The following is a 17,792-nucleotide window of genomic DNA, read 5'->3' on the forward strand; positions in this document are numbered from 1 at the left end:
ATTGCTTCTCATAAATGGTGGTAATGTTGCGTCAACAGCAGCTGGGTCGCCTTCCACCATCATTGGATAGTTTTGTCCAAGGAAGATCGAGTTTCCTCCAAGACTTTCAATACTGAACCAGGGAGAAGGTGTTGGCGCTAGCACACTAGTATCCATCCCGAATACCCAGCAACAGATGTTGGAATAGGTCCGGAGAGTGCGACCATGCGAGACAACACATGCTTCCTTAGTAACATCAATAATGCCCTGTATACAGACAAGAAGAAGAGGTGATCTATCGGAATAAGTTGCCAGGTGCCACTGAGTATATGGGTTGAGCTCGTCCTCATGCTCGTGATCATCAGCATCGTCATCTCCCCCTTGGTTATAAAAATTTAAAAGTATAGGTGGTGGAATGTTCATAGGACCTTGGAAACACAAGAAGGTTAATTAATTATTAATGGGAAACTAGCTAACCCGCATGCATGTGGATGAAGCAATTATAATTACGATGGAAGAAAAATGTACCGAAAGCATGATGATTCCATGCAAAAACAGTGCCACGAGTGGAGGTAGCAACCACAAGACCCTCATATTGAATTGCATCACAGTACTCATCCATGTACAGAAATTGATTTTGAGCAATATCCATCGAGGCATGGAAGTAAGGAAGGCAACAAGCTTGTCGAAGATAGCGATAACTTCATAGTTCGAGTAATCTCAATAGAGGTTGGGAACTCGACAAATTGCTATCTTCCATAGATGACAGTCACCATGATCGTATTTGAACTCACGTAGAATACCGATGTACTCAACCTCTGGGCAGTCGTCTGAGATTTTTGGAAGTGGAACCCGGTGACGAGTGTACACATTCACAAGTTCCCACTCGCAGTTGTACCCAATGTAAACAACCCAATCTCCATTTGCGCCTGCCCCAGCCTTGCCCTCAAGCGATGGCATCTTAACATGATACGTATCATTATCAAGCGGCATCAACTTGCACAAGGCGAGGCTTCCCTCGTCCCCGTGCCAGTTAGCAGGGTCACGGCGAAGAAGATAGGGGAGATCAAACCGCTCCTGGACCCTTGGGTTCCTTGTAATGATGTTATTAGTTGAGTCAAGAATGGTCTTGAACGAACCTGCCATGCTAGCCGAGGTGATGACGTCGCACCGATCAATGGGTTTCTGCACCGCATCATCATTCAGATCGGGGCAAGAATAACGGGGTCGTTTCCGGCCTGTTCCCTCCATGGAGAAGATGATCGAACATTGGCAGAAGGAAGGGTGAAGGCGAATGGAGGAGGGAGGAAGAGCATGCGACAGCAGTTCCAAATCGAGAGGGAAAGGCGAAGAGGCGGTGGACGGTTGCCACGGTACACGAAGAGGCGCCTGGGGAGCGAACGGTTGCCACAGAGGTCACACACTGACGACAAGGGCCGAGTGAACCGCGTGCGTATATCGCACACACCTTGATCTGGTTGACCGTTTCTTTTGTGTTGCCTAATCACAAACAGTTCATCTGAGTGAACCGTATGTTGTATATCGCACACACCTTGATCTGGCTGACCGTTTCTTTTCTGTTGCCTAATCACAAACAGTTCATCCAAGTGAACCGTATACTGTGTCTCGCACACACCTTCATCTGGCTGCCCGTTTCTTTTGTTCCTCCTTATCGCAAACAGTTAATTGAACTGAACCATATGCCCTTCATCGCACACGCAACTAAAACCTGAACCGTGTTTGATGCATCCGTCATCGCAAACGTTTTATACATTTATGACAGTTTTCATATTGCACCATTTGCGATTATTGCATCGCACACAGTTCCTCGAAGGATCTCTGATCGTAGTGTCGCGTTAGCAGCATCCTCCAGTAGTGCATATGATGTGTGGCATGCTCTCATGTGTGTGGCTAGTGGTGGTCACACTCATCCTCTCATAGGAAATGCACTCAATGCCACATATGGTGGAGTCACTCATATCACTCATGGTGGGGTGGCTCTCCTCACATGGCAATTGAGGCATCTCTTCATATGTGGGTGTCGGAGAGGTTTAGGCGCAAACGTCTCCAAAGATGAATGCCGTTGGATGTGGCAAAACATCACTCTCCTCCGAGACCAAAGATAAACTCTCTTGTGGTCTCGTAGCTTGACTCGGAGTATGAGTCCAATATGGGCGCCGTCTTGATGTTGTTAAAGAGGTTCATGCTCGTCGCTGTAGTCGAAGGGGATGGCCCTAGCTCGACCTTCTTTTCGCTGTCTTGTTGTTGGAGGTCCATATGATGTGGCACCTTGTATCTTGTCTCCATGACCGAAGGGAAATTCCCATGCTCGGCCATCTTCCTTGAGGGGCTTCCGAAGATGGAATTGTCGCCCTCGCTCGTAGGTGGTTGCCTTGTTGTTGAAGATGTCGCTGTAGGTGAACTCATGGGAAGTAGGCGAAGATGTCGTATGTCCAAAGGCGAAGATGCCTTGATAGCACTTGGCGAAGATGCCGAAGTGGTGGTGGTATTAGCCGTAGCGTCCTCTTGGTGGTGCTTGTCTCGCGGTCTTCTCTTTTGCTCATGAAGCTTGGCCTTGGCGTGAAGTAGGGTTTGTTGGGACTTGTGCGTTTGCGCATGGCGAGCATCTTCATGATGATGGTGTCATTGTCATCCTTGAGCTCATTGTAGATGTCGTTCGCTGTCGTCGTGCACATGTTGCTTGGAGGTGACTTGCCCTTCAAGACGATGTGGATCACGAATGTGATGATGGTCGCCATGTAGATGTGGACGTGGACGACTTGCGATTGCATCGCATGGGCGCTCTGAAGATGATCGACTTGCTCGCCGCCGCCTTGAAGACGACGAAGGGGAAGTAGACTTGACCAAAGCCCAAATCTCCTCCATCCTTGCATCATTCTCCTCCTTTTGACAGAAAAGCTTGTTGTCGAAGTAGTCTCTTGTACGTAGCTCGGAGTGTCGTATGTCGATGGCGAGGTTGTCGATGCACTCTCGCAATCTTGATTGTGCGCCTTGCATTTGTCGTTGTAGATCGAAGATTGACGATTTGGTGATGTAGTTGTTCGCGCAGTCATTGTTGTCGAAGACCGGAGATGAAATGCCTTGCCTATCCATCACAAGACTTGAGCAAATATGAGTGGAAGAAAGGAGAGAACTATACCAAATGTACCTTGACCTTGTCCGTTGTAGATCACTCAATAATGTAACAAGCAAATAGCACAATTGGTACCGATCTCGTCAATTTCTCACACCTACACAAGTAAGGCTTATGGTGGAGCTCGGTGAGGATAGTGGCACAAAAATATGATGGAAAATGTTAGCAAGAGTCAATAATGTTGAAAGAGATTCACAAATTCGCAAGTGAAACAAGTAGACCAATAGCAATATGTGGCACACGGAAACACACACACGGATAGATAAATGGGGTCATGCAACCAAGGAATGAGCTCAAAATGTAGAATCCACGGAAAATACTCTTGTTGCACAACTCTAGAGAGACGCTAGCATGATTTCTCAATAGGCGGATACGACACTTGTGCACAACCTATAGGAGACAAAAATGCAATGACTTCTATCCCAATTATGCTATGTATATATGGTTCCCGTTGTGTCTCTCAAGATGATCCGAGATGATCTTATATGCAATGTGGCATGATGAGATGGCACTTGCTTACAAGCTTCTTTGCTCTGTTTTTTTTGTATGGCCACTTTGCGAAATGCACAAACCAAGATAGCAATTGTGTATATGCGGGAACAAACTTGTGGCACAAGGGATGATATGATACCAATATGATATGGTATGTATGCAATGGAAGGTGTAGATCACTAATGTGCACAAGTAACGTTGCCGGCAATACTCAAATGGCTAGTCTCGATAGGCAAGTGACGCAAAATGGGCTAGGGGTTATCAATGCAATGGGAAGGGTAACATACAATGGTGTCGTCGAGGTTACCAAATAGGGTTTCTCATTTGTACGCCTTGCCTATCCATCACAAGACTTGAGCAAATATGAGTGGAAGAAAGGAGAGAACTATACCAAATGTACCTTGACCTTGACCGTTGTAGATCACTCAATAATGTAACAAGCAAATAGCACAATTGGTACCGATCTCGTCAATTTCTCACACCTACACAAGTAAGGCTTATGGTGGAGCTCGGTGAGGATAGTGGCACAAAAATATGATGGAAAATGTTAGCAAGAGTCAATAATGTTGAAAAATGTACACAAATTCGCAAGTGAAACAAGTCGACCAATAGCAATATGTGGCACACGGAAACGCACACACGGATAGATAAATGGGGTCATGCAACCAAGGAATGAGCTCAAAATTTGGAATCCACGGAAAATGCTCTTGTTGCACAACTCTAGAGAGACGCTAGCATGATTTCTCAATAGGCGGATACGACACTTGTGCACAACCTATAGGAGACAAAAATGCAACGACTTTGATCCCAATTATGCTATGTATATATGGTTCCCGGTGTGTCTCTCAAGATGATCCGAGATGATCTTATATGCAATGTGGCATGATGAGATGGCACTTGCTTACAAGCTTCTTTTCTCTCTTTTTTTTGTATGGCCACTTTGCGAAATGCACAAACCAAGATAGCAATTGTGTATATGCGGGAACAAACTTGTGGCACAAGGGATGATATGATACCAATATGATATGGTATGTATGCAATGGAAGGTGTAGATCACTAATGTGCACAAGTAACGTTGCCGGCAATACTCAAATGGCTAGTCTCGATAGGCAAGTGACGCAAAATGGGCTAGGGGTTATCAATGCAATGGCAAGGGTAACATACAATGGTGTCGTCGAGGTTACCATCGAGGGTTTCTCGTTTGTAGGCCAAGGACGGATGATGGTGAAGTGGTCAAAGTTGATGACGACCTCGTGGCGATGATGAGTGGCGGTGTTTTTGATGTAGAACCGTTCCTAATTAGCCGAAACACCTTAGGAAACGGAAAAACTGCGAACTCAAAATCTCAAATGTCAAATGTCAAATGGTGGTAGCGGGAATGCGGTGGTGGTTGCGGAAGTATTGGTGGAAGGGTATGATGGACTATGCACGGAGTCGAAGTTGAAAGCACGTCCCTAAGTAGCCGAAACACCTTAGGAGACACAACTCACAACACAAACAAAATTGGGTTAAGTTGGGGTGGTGGAAGTGTATGGTGGGTAAGCCTATGCGTAAGTTATGGTGGTGGTTGATGAAGAAGCAATCATCCCTAAGTAGTTGAAACACCTTAGGAGACTCGAATCACTCCTCAAGCAACAACTAATGCTATATGATACAAAATGAGTTAGGTTGCGGAAGTCGGTGGTGGTTATGCGGATAATATGGTGGGAGCCCTAGGCAAAGATGCCAAAGTGCCAAAAAATTGATGGATTCAAATGGTGTTTAAACCTATCTAGAGGGATAGAGGATGTCAATATCTACTCAACGAGCTAAAGAACGCGAAAATCGGACTCCGGATGTGAAAGTTATGCGTAAAACGGTGAAACACGGGAGGCTGAATTCCCAGGGGTCGGAAATTCGGGGGTGGGAGCCGGATATCCGGGGGCTGATGTCCAGAACCGTGCGGATTTTGTGCTCCAAGAGCCAGACGTCCGGCTTAGGGCCCGGATGTCCGGCCCGACGATTCCAGATCAGGATTTGGACTTCGAAACTCAATTTGGGGCGGAAATTGATGATTTAGGGGGCAAAATTGATGAGATTTCGTGGATGGAAGGTGGGGAAACTTGGGGAGATGCTAGATCCACTTGAAACCAAGTAAATCCATGGATCAAAATCAACAAAACATCATCAAACCAACAAATCACAAAAAAAATTGGGGGCTATTTTTGGTGGGGATTTTCAAATTTAGGACGAAATCAATAAAATTAGGCTAGAAACAAAGGGTAGGGGCTCCAAATTCATGATCAACCTTGCTCTGATGCAAGAGGATGTAGGGTGGAACCATATACGGCCGATCTTTCACGAAAGGAGCGGATCCCAACGAGGAACACGAAGAACACGAGTGGAAACACGAGGGAAAACTAGAGAGAATCACTCAAACCAACAAGATTAGGTCATACATATGCTAGATCTGAGTACACATAGAGATCACACGGTCCAAATCCAACAAGAGACGATACATAGGGTAACCGGTTCTTCTCCGTGAGGAGGTCTTCAGTTCTTCCCGTTAGGGGTCTTGAATCCAAAGTGGATCTTCTCCGAAGAGGTGTCGGTCCCTCGCGGTGGAGTAGATCCGGTATGGATGAGCGAGGCTCTTTCTCACATATGAGCTCTGACAACGCTAAGACTAACTAGGAGGAGGAGGGGTTCTATATATAGTGTTAGCCCACGACGAGGTAAGTGAGAGGGGGGATACATGGGCCCTTGGCCCGATCTCTGCGCACAGGCAGGTGCCGGATGCCCGGGTTGGGGGCCGGATGTCCGGCGGCTCACGAAGAGCCAGATGTCCGGGCCTCTGGCCGGATATCCGGGATGGACTTGGCTGGCTTCGTTGCATTCTATGATGAGGGGCCAGATTTCCGGGCGAAGGGGCCGGATGTCCGGGGCTTCGGGAGGAGCCGGATGTCCGGGCTGTCGGGGTCGCTTCCAGAGCTCTCTAGATAGGAAGGGGTCAGATTTTCGGGGGTCGGGCTAGATGTACGGGTTCGGGCCGGATGTCCGGGCACTGTAGTAGCTGGCTCTTCTTCCTTCTCCTTCCTTCGCAACCGCGCACACTTGGCCTTGGTCCTTGGGCTCTCCATGGTCTCCTTGGGTGTAGCTGAGTATGCACAAGGTCCGCGCTTGAAGTGGCATCCATGTCTTACATGCGGAAAGGGAAGATTCAGAAAGGAGCGAATTCACCTTAGGTCCAATGGCGTATGCTCAAGGTATAACCATGTGGGCACTTGGATCTTGGGGAGTAGTCGTAGTGCACATCGGGATGATCGTAGGATACTCCGCATCATCAAGTCTCCTCGGATATCAGTGACATAATTTAGGTTCCCGAAACTGATCTGATGACCAGGGGCGTACCTGTCGATCTGTTGAAGGTGGCCAATCGAGTTGGCACGCAGTGCGAAGCCGCCAAATACGAAAATTTGGCCGGGGAAGTCTCCCCCGAAACAACATCATTGTAGATGATCGATCGAGCCATCGAACCTTCTGTCGATAGCATAGTGGAACTCTCAATGAAAGCACCAATGTCGGTATCAAAACCGGCCGATCTCGGGTAGGGGGTCCCGAACTGTGCGTCTGAGGATCGAAGGTAACAGGAGACAGGGGACATGATGTTTACCCATGTCCGGGGCCTCTTAATGGAGGTAGTACCCTACTTCCTACTTGATTGACTTTGATGAGTATAAGGGTTACAAGAGTTGATCTACCTCGAGATCGTAATGGCTAAACCCTAGATGTCTAGCATGTATGATTATGATTGCCTCTACGGACTAAACCCTCCGGTTTATATAGACACCAGAGGGGCCTAGGGTTGTACGGAGTTGGTTTACAGAGAAAGGAAACTTCTTATCCGAACGCCAAGCTTGCCATCCACGCAAAGGAGAGTCCCATCCGGACATGGGGGAAGGCCTTCTATCTTGTATCTTCATGGCCCATCAGTCTGGCCCATGTCACATAGCCCGGACGCCCGGGGACCCCCTAATCTAGGACTCCCTCAGTCGCGTCCGCCCTGACCCCCTTGACCGTGGACCTTGACGGTGTACGTCACCTTGTGTCCAGATCTGAGATGCCACGTGTACCAGATGAATGACTCCATGTTTGACCACCGTGATGCTAGGTGCGAGCCGAGGAACACTATTGGAGACACCCCCACATAATTTTCCTAGAGACTAGCAAGATTCCCGTGCGTTGCATGGAATGTCAAGATCTTGTGGGAGAAAAGGATGAACGAGGGAAGGCCTTATCTGCAAATGTGGAGAGGAGCGCGGGTAAATTGTCATAGTTTCCTTCCTATCCGTTAGATATAGATCGGACGACCTATATTGCAGGATGGTAGGCACACCATCATCACCAACTCTGCTTTTTGTAAGTGTAGATATAAATACACTGATGGTCACTGAAGTTGAGGTCGAAGCACGATACGGTCATTGGACTTCAGAATACGCTCAATACAATCATTGAATACGAGTTACAATAATTATATGGTCACTCGTTCGCCGTAGAGCTCCTTATTTTGTCCAGTTCACTGGTCAAATTTTTATACGTGGAACCTACTATTGCATTGTCATTACTACGTCCTGCCTGTCTCATGGTTCCCACCTGTCAGCTGATGAAATAAATAAACATGTAAGAAAACAAGGACTATGCGCGCAGAATCCGGAATCTCCGGCTTGGTGATCACGTAGTAGTAGGCTAACTATTTGAATCAATACACTTGAATGCTAATGTACATATATTTTCTTTTTAAATAATGCACATGCATGCACACACAGCGCACACCACGTCCGCACACAACACATGGATACATGTGCCTGCCTTCTTATATTTTCTTTTTAAATAATGCACATGCATGCACACACAGCGCACACCACGTCCGCACACAACACATGGATACATGTGCCTGCCTTCTTGTGCGCCATCTGCGGCTAGGTGGAAGGGGGCTGCGTATGCATGCCGGATGGCCGCACCACATAGCCGGTCGCGTGCCCTGCTCTGCTTGACCCATCATGCAGCACCACCACAGCCACCACACACAGCAGCAGTAGCCAGCAAGCGAGGAGACCTCTCCGCATGACGCTGCAGCAGCAGCTGATTGCACGAGAAGGCAGGCACCCACCATCATGGCCTTCACTGTCCCGTTCATCGTGCTACGGGCAAGCATGTCCAAAACAGCCCCCTGTTGTGCCAACTCTTGTAGCATCTTTTTGTCATCGTTGCTCGACAACTAAATGGAGACGAAGGAAAGCGACGACGGCTTTGGCCTTAGAGCACCGGCGGAATGCACGCGCACACACAAGGACATACGGACATTGGAGCACCGGCCAACCCCTTCATCGCCCTTGACATGCTCATATTTTTCTTGTGCTCGCTGTCTGCTACGGCCGACGTGCTCCTACATGACATGCTTGGTGTCAATGCGCTCCTGCATGGAGTCCTGCTCTCGCGTGAACCACTCTTGATCACTGTTGACTATCATTGTTAGATCAGAAATATAGGATAGAGTAGGAAATATTCTGACTTGCTATATACTCCAAGATGACCATGTACTATCTATATATATAGTGTTACTATTCATCACCCAGGGTGCAAAATAAGTTATTTTTCACCCAAGGTAATCTTACGATCATTTTATAAATAAAATACATTTAAAATACAAATAGTTACATTCATATTGATTTACTACATAAAATTTGGCATAACAAAAATAATATAGGTCAAAAATTGTATTTTATGTACATTTTACACTATGTTTTTACATTTGTAATTTTACGTAACATAAAAAATATATTACGACGATTATAGGTTTTCTTACGTTCTCTTTTTATGTCTAAAATAAGACAAAATTTACGAAACGTAAAATTACGGTGCATAGATGTTAAAGTAGAGGTGGGTGAAGAATAACTATTCCTCACCCAGGGTGACATATATATATATATATATATATATATATATATATATATATATATGGCCACGAGGCTCAAGCAATATAATCAAATATTCCATCAAATCCCTCTCTACCTTCTAACAATCACCATGCCGGATCAGCACCCCGGAGAACCACATCGCCTTGCCACCATGGGTCCACGGCTCTAGCTCCTGCTCTGCATCTTGTGCCTCCTGCCATCGGCCGTCTAGTCCGTATCGTCATCATCTGAGTCCTAGAAGATCTCACCCACATCATCATTAGGCATGCAGCCGCCTTCATAGACAACGTGCGCAGAAGGAGTAGAGGCGATTGGGGACGCACCACGTCGTGGGCACTCCGTATGTGCTCGTGTGCGTGCAGCGTGCGTGCTTTTCCATCGGTGCTAGCTCTAACGCCGAGGCTGCGGTCGCCTTCGTCTCCGGCTAGTCATTGAGAAACGACAACAAAGAGGTGTTGCAAGAGATGCGTAGGCGCCGTTGTGTGCGAGCTTCGCCGTAGCACGACGAACTGGACGTCGCCGCAGATGGCGCACGCCTCCATGGAGCCGAGTGTGTGTGCATGCATGTGTTATTCACGTGCATTCTGCGGCCGTGTGTGTGTGCATGCATGAGTTGTGTACGTGCGTTGTGTGCTCCATGCTGTGCGCGTAAGTGTATGAGTTAGTGCGTTGGCGTGTGTACATGCGTGGCTGCATGCGTCCTGTACATGTGTGGCTGCTTGGTGGTTATCAATATAAAATAGTATAAAATATCTTCAACTTAGCATCCTGATGTATCGTCTCTAGTGGTTACCGAACATTTCATATTCTTTTATTTGTTTATAGGTGGGCATGCGGCAAAAAACAGGGGAAAATGCGCAAGGTTCCTTGCAGACGCTCCACCACGAGGTTCCTTGCTCCTTCTCGGTCGTCGGGAATCTATGTTCTTCCACTCTCTTGTTTTACGTGAGCTTTGTTCATCCTTTTGCCAACGCGCGAGACATCTAGCATCAAGGTGCATGTGTCATGCAAGACAATGGATGTAATCAGATAAGCAGTGCGTAAGTGAGTCGTGCACTTCGATGGCACCTGCTACGCAATATTTTTTCTCTTTGATGGCACGTGAATAGTGCACGTACTCAACACGGGAGCACGGGATGGAAGACATGACATGGTCAGCCCTTTTTTGGGGAGAGTGCATACTAAATAACTTTGATGTGTCCCGTCAACTCGCAGAACGACGAGAAGCTTGCTTACTACGCCTTCTCCCTCGCCAATGCGTGCGCGGTGGCTCGCAGCATGAGGAGAAACTTTTGCTTACAAGCGGTGGACGTGCAGCAGTTCATTTGGTGTCAGATTGCTAGAAGTAATACTGTAGTACCATCATTATTGTTCGACTTCCGAAAGAGGCGAAGAGCCAAGCGCAAGGTCACCTACTAACCTTAGGCTAGCCATAGTGGGAGTAACATAAGTAGGAGTACCTCCTTTTTTTATTCTAGAAACAACCACACGTGAATATTGGACGGTAGCAGCACAATAGCTGAATCAAAAATTGAAACCAACCAATGAACTACTACTACTGGTGAGCGTTTGCTAGTATCATGTACTCCATCTGTCCATGTATATAGGGCTTAATGCGCTTTCCGAGACTAACTTTGGCCCTGTTTGGATCCACGGGTTAGATTTAGATTGGGCTAGTTGGGGCTCAAATAGCCCTAAAGTATCCAAACATGAGGGTTAAATTGGAGCAAGTTGCCGCAAACCCACCAAAAAAACTATCCCACCCAAGGGTCGCTAACATGTGATGAGTTAACCGACCTCAATAGACGGCAAAAACGCCAGCCCGCCGCACTTTGAGAGAGACGAGGAGCGAGAAGCGATACGGGCTGGTGGATTACTAGAGCTAGGTGTAGCACAGAGGCCAAGAAATATGGTGATAGCGTAGGTTAGCTATGTAGTATGATGTAACTACACTGGGCTGCCGTGTTTCGTACTCTTCCGGTCTACTATGGAGATGATTGGTTGATTTTATATCGCTGAATAATGTAAAATATTATGAGTGTAGACGCTCCACCACGAGGTTCCTTGCTCCTTCTCGGTTGGCGAGAATCTATGTTCTTCCACTCTTTTTTTACATGAGCTTTGTTCATCCTTTTGACAACACGCGGGACATCTAGCATCAAGGTGCACGTGTCATGCAAGAAAATGGAGATAAGCAGTGCATAAGTGAGTCGTGCACTATGATGGCACCTAGTACTATGCAATATTTTTCCTCCTCGATGGCACGTGAATAGTGCACGTACTCATGACGGAGCACAGGATGGTAGCCATGGACATGGTCGGCCCTTTTTGGAGAGAGTACAAAATACGTATTAACTTCGATGTTTCTGGTCAACTCGCAGAACGACGAGAAGCACACACTGAATGACGGAGCACGGGATGGTAGCCATGGACATGGTCAACCCTTTTTGGAGACTAATGCACTACTTTTGATGTGTCCGGGGCCCATGCTCATGTTTGCCAACGTGGTACTGGTCAATTATTTTTCTGTAACATCCCAAATTTTCAATTTGGAATGTTATACATAGATCATTCAATGCATAGCATATTTTTATTGCATTTTGACAAATCCTCGATAAATCCTAAGCAACTCAAGGACCCTCGGAGAGAGTTGGGGATTTTCTCGATTTTTCATATTTGATTTTATCAAATAATAAAACGAGGATTTTGGTTTTAATTATTTTCTCTCCGGAAAAATATTTCACATTAAAATAAATGAGAGGAGAAAATATGACTTCTCCAAAACAATTGAAATATTGGAGGAAAAATATTAAAATCATATATTGGATTTTATCCGGATTATTTTTGCAATTTTAATTGCATTAAAAAAATTGCACGTTTTCAAAACTGCATTTTTGTGTCAAAAACAAAGTTCACCCTGTTCTAATTATTTTAACTAGACGGGGAAAATTTGTTTTATCTTTTTTGGATTTTTATTTATTTTTCTGTGAATTTTTTCGGCGGAATGTTTAAAAAAAAATGCGCCGCGCCCGACCGGGCCGAGGCCCAGCCGCGCCGTCTCCTCCGCGCGTACGCGAGTGCCGCCGCCCGAGTCCGCCCCGAGCACGGGAGCCGCCGCCGCCGCCTTGCCCCTCCCCCAAGCAGCCCCCCTCATAAATACCCCGCCGCCGCCCCCCCTTCACCCCGTCCCCGCCTAAGCCGAGCCCCGCCGGAGCCGCGAGCACCGCCGCCCGAGTTCGCCGCCCGTCGCCGCCGCCGGAGCCCGCACCTCGCCGCCCCTCGCCGCCCCAAGCCCCGCCGCACCCTGCCGTCCTTGCCGCCCCTCGCCGAGCTCCCGCCGGAGCCCAGCCGACCCCGCCGGAGCTCCGTTCCGACGAGGTACCGATCCGACGCCGTTGCCGGTTTAAAAAAACCGTTCGTTTTTTCTAAAACCCTAGATCGGTTTATTTTCTTCTGTTTTATTGTTTAGTGAACGTTCACCGACCCGCTCGTTTTAACGAACGTGTTCGTCGGATTTTCACTGTTAACGAACGTCCGTTCTTTAGCCGTTCGTCAGTTTTCTTTTTTTCGTCAGATTTTTCCGCGATTATTTCAGATCTCGATTTCTGATCGGATCTTCGTTTCTGTTTAACTTTTCGCTCGTTTGTCGGAATCAGGCGATTCAAGCGCCTAGAGTTTCGTCTCGAAATTCTCTTCCCGTTTAACTTACTCAAATCAAGTTTTTGCTACTGTAAAATTTGACCTAGATCCAGATTAGTAAACGAAGCTTGTTTCTTTCGCCGTTTGACTTTCGTTGCTTCGTTCGTGTTGATTCTTTTTGCAAACCGGAGTTCTTAAGTTGAACTTTCTGGTTGGATCTTTTATTCGATTTTTACCTATGCATTAGATGAGTACTTATTGTTTGCTTGTTTGTTTGCGATAGAGTACCCGGAGTGCGCCGCTTGTTACTTCGAATCTCTAGGTTTCGCGGATCATCAGCAAGGCAAGTAACACTTTGATCATACCTTTCCATACCCAGTTTTTATTGCATTAGATCAATCCTCAAACATTGCATGGTTAGGATCTAATTAAATAGTGGGTATTGGGAAGTAGTTGAGGTAGTACCTACTACCTGTTTTATTTATCAAACCCTTGGGAGTTACTTCTACGTTGCTATTATATTGCCATGCTATGCTCGTAGACGTGGATTGGGTTTGAGTGAAATTCATGACAGATGTGAGATTGTTAATAATGGTTTACTTAAGGTGGCAACTAAAACTCATATCTGGGTGGATTGAGGCACCTGGAGAACCCAGTGTTGTCTGTTTGTGTAAGGACCGCCACCCAGGCTCAAAGGGATCATAAGATTATTCATGCTAGAAACTTCCGTGTGCAGCCACAAGCTATTATGGGCTCTAGCATAGTTAAGTAGGTTACATGATCTCTTGAAGAGGTGGGCTAGCAGATGTAGGGGAAAGTAGGTGTAACTGTCCATCCGGAGTAAAGAGTGATTGTTTATGAAAGACTGTGTCTCGGTCATCCGTTTCTCAAACATCATGTAGTGCGAGAATCAAGCGGAGGCGATCGAGTCTTGTGGGGAAAAGTGCGCAAACCTCTGCAGAGTGTACAAACTAATCATGGTTAGCCGTGTCCCCGGTTATGGACAACTTGAGTATCTAGTACCTGGATTATCATGTGAATCTCATCACCATGTTACTTTAATTAACTTTTTTGGGTTAATGATGACTTTTAATTGGGATTGAGATGCTGTCAACCATCTCAATGTTCAACAACCACCATGATAGTTAAATAAAATTTATTCCTTTGCAGTAGGGAAAAATTGGCTTTTCGCAAAACTTTAACCATAGAGCTTTCCACCAGCCAAATATGCATGTAGTATAGCATTATTATGTTCATTATTCTCTATGTGTTATTTTGCCAGCATATTCTATGTGCTGACCCGTTTTCGGGCTGCAACGTTTCATGTTGCAGACTTTTTAGACGACGAGTAAGGTGCCTTAGGTCATGGTCTTATACTCAGTGATGCCGTTGGAGTTGATGGACTCACTTATCTTCCAAGTCTTCCGCTGTTATCGTACTTAGATGGCCTTAAGCCATATTTATCATACTTATTCTCTTTGGAGATATTCGATGTAATAAGTGTGTGATTGCTACTCTGTTATAAATCCTCCATTTGTACTGTGCGTGTCAGCATTACTGATCCAGGGATGACACTGGTGCACAGCAGCACAGACTATTTGAGGTCTGGTCGCTACAAAGGTGGTATCAGAGCACACGCTGACTATAGGACATGACCATTAAGCTTAAGCCCTAGAACACTTGTCTCTTCTCATTTCTGACCCCTCTCCACTTTCTACTCTTTTAGGAATGGCGGATGCAAGGAGCAAGTTCATGCAACCAGATGAAGACATGCCTTTTGGACGACACTTGAAGGAAGTCACTAAGTACTTGAACATAGGAATACCAAGCATCAGCGGAACCTACAACGCCACATTACCCGAAGAGGAGAGCTGGAAGATTCAAGTTCACATTCCAGGAAGGACGTTTGTGCCAGTTACTGAACCCATAAGATTGGTTTTCAAAGCACCAACCTGGAGTTTAGGGAAGGGCATGGTCGCCCACATCGCTATGGGACGCATTGGAGAAGTCTACCACAGGGAGCTTAAGGATGCAATTTATCAGATTTGTGGACGCCGAGACGAGCAATGGGAGATGATCAGAACCAAGAAGGATGGATCAATTGCAGCTTTCATCCAGGAGCAAAACCAACACATTCGTCGCCAGGAGAACCAGATGTGCTCAGACAAGGAAGAACTGAAGAAGGCATTGACGAAGATCAAGGAGCTGGAGGAAGAACTCAAGGCTACACGCGAGGATTATTTGGAGGAAATCGTCGCACTAGTAGGGAAGAATGATGACCTGGAGAAGAAGATTGGAGTATTCATGGGAAATCCAGTGCCAAAAGCAGAAGATGACGAATGCGCTTGTCCGGATAACTACATCATCATCGACGACACCGACTCGGAACCAAGTGACGATGACTTTGTTGATGAAGCTGGAGCAGACATCATGGAGTCTTCAACTGATCAGAATTTCTAATAGACCACCATATCAGTAGTAGTTTTTCCCCCATTTAATAGTATAGTTCAAGCACTTTGTAACGCTAGTTAGATCGATTGTATGCCTTGTTTGAATTGATTGAGTGATATTGATTGTATTTGTCTCATGAGCATATGGGTAGTGTTTTCCCTCTAGACCTCATTCTATTCTTAACTCTCATCTTTTCTAACCCATCAGATGCCTCCGAGACGCGACACCGGATTTGTTTTCCCACCGGAGATCACCCAGTTGATTCAGCAACAGAATGCCCTGATGCAATTGTTAGTGCAGAACCAAGGCAACAACAACAACAACCCACCACCACCACCACCTGTTGATCACTTAGCCCGTTTCTTGAGGCTAAACTCGCCGGTGTTTTCCAGTAGCACCGAGCCAATTGTTGTAGATGATTGGCTTCGCAAAGTTGGAAGGGAGTTGACCACTGCAGGATGCACAGATGCGGAAAGAGTGCGTTTTGCCGCACATCAGCTTGATGGACCCGCAGCATCATGGTGGGAGAATTACACAGCCACACACCCTATTGACACTGTCACATGGGACCAGTTTCAGCAAGCTTTCCGTACAGCTCATGTTTCAGCAGGAGCTATGGCTATGAAGAAGCGTGAGTTTCGCAACCTACGCCAAGGAGGACGCACCGTAGGCCAGTATGTGGAGGATTTCAGCAAGTTAGCACGTTATGCACCAGATGACGTTGCTACAGATGCAGCCAAGCAGGAGAAATTTTTGGAAGGACTGGATGATGAATTGAGTATGCAGTTGATGGTAGCAACCTTCAACAACTATCAGGAGTTGGTAGATAGAGCACTCATGATTGAAGGAAAGCAACAGCAGATTGAAAACCGTAAGAGAAAGTATGGACAAGGGAAGTATAACTCTGGAGCTCAGCAGAAACCACGATTTGCCCCGAAACCGGGAGGACAGTTTCAGCATACCCATGGAGGAGGTAGTTCGCACAACCATAATGGCTCCAAGAATGGTAATGGGAATGGAGGAACCAACGGACAGAACCGTAATAGCCCATCTACCCCAGCCAAGAGGGATCTAAGTCACGTTACCTGTTTCAAGTGCCAGAAGACTAGACATTATGCAACTGATTGTCCTGAAGCCCAAAATGGAAATGGCAATGGAAGCTCTGGGAAGAAGCCGAACCCGTTCAACAAAGGACATGTGAACCACGTGAGCGTGGAGGAGGTTGAAGCATAGCCTGATGCAGTAATAGGTAAGTTTTTGGTTAGGTCATTTACTGCAATCGTTCTTTTCGATACTGGTGAATCGCATTCATACATATCAAGGGGATTTGTGGATAAGTTTAAGTTGCCCACCAAAGTTCTCAGAACACCTATGCTAGTAACCTTGCCAGGAGCAGAGTATATGGCAAGCCAAGGATGTTTTCAGATGCCATTGGCCATTGGTAGGCATGTTTTCCCCTCAGACCTAATAATTTTGGAGTCGCAAGGTTTGGATGTGATTTTGGGAATGGATTGGCTATCGATGTATGGAGGAAACATCGATTGCGCCAGTAAGTCGATTTTGCTTACCACCCCAGAAGGAAAAAGGATCAAGTATGTATCCCGGCATATGCCGAAGAGGACTCAGGTGAATTCCTTATCAGGAGTTGTACAGGAGGAAGTACCAGTGGTGAAGGATTACCCGGATGTATTTCCAGAAGAGTTGCCAGGCATGCCACCAGATAGAGACATTGAGTTCTTGATTGAACTTTTGCCAGGCACAGGGCCAATATCTAAGAGACCGTACAGGATGCCCGCAAAAGATTTGGAGGAAATTAAGAAGCAGATCAAGGAGTTACTGGATAAAGGCTATATTCGCCCAAGTTCGTCACCATGGGGATCACCAGTACTTCTAGTGGAGAAGAAAGATGGATCGTTGAGGATGGTTGTTGATTACCATGGATTGAATGAAGTGACCATCAAAAACAAGTACCCACTGCCGATGATCAATGATTTGTTTGACCGCCTACAAGGAGCTAAAGTATTTTCGAAGATCGATCTACGATCAGGATACCATCAGTTAAAGATTCGAGAGCAGGATATACCTAAGACGGCTTTTACCAACAGATATGGATTGTATGA

Source organism: Aegilops tauschii, chromosome 6 (genome assembly GCF_002575655.3).
Source record: "Aegilops tauschii subsp. strangulata cultivar AL8/78 chromosome 6, Aet v6.0, whole genome shotgun sequence".
Classification (NCBI taxonomy): Eukaryota; Viridiplantae; Streptophyta; class Magnoliopsida; order Poales; family Poaceae; genus Aegilops; species Aegilops tauschii.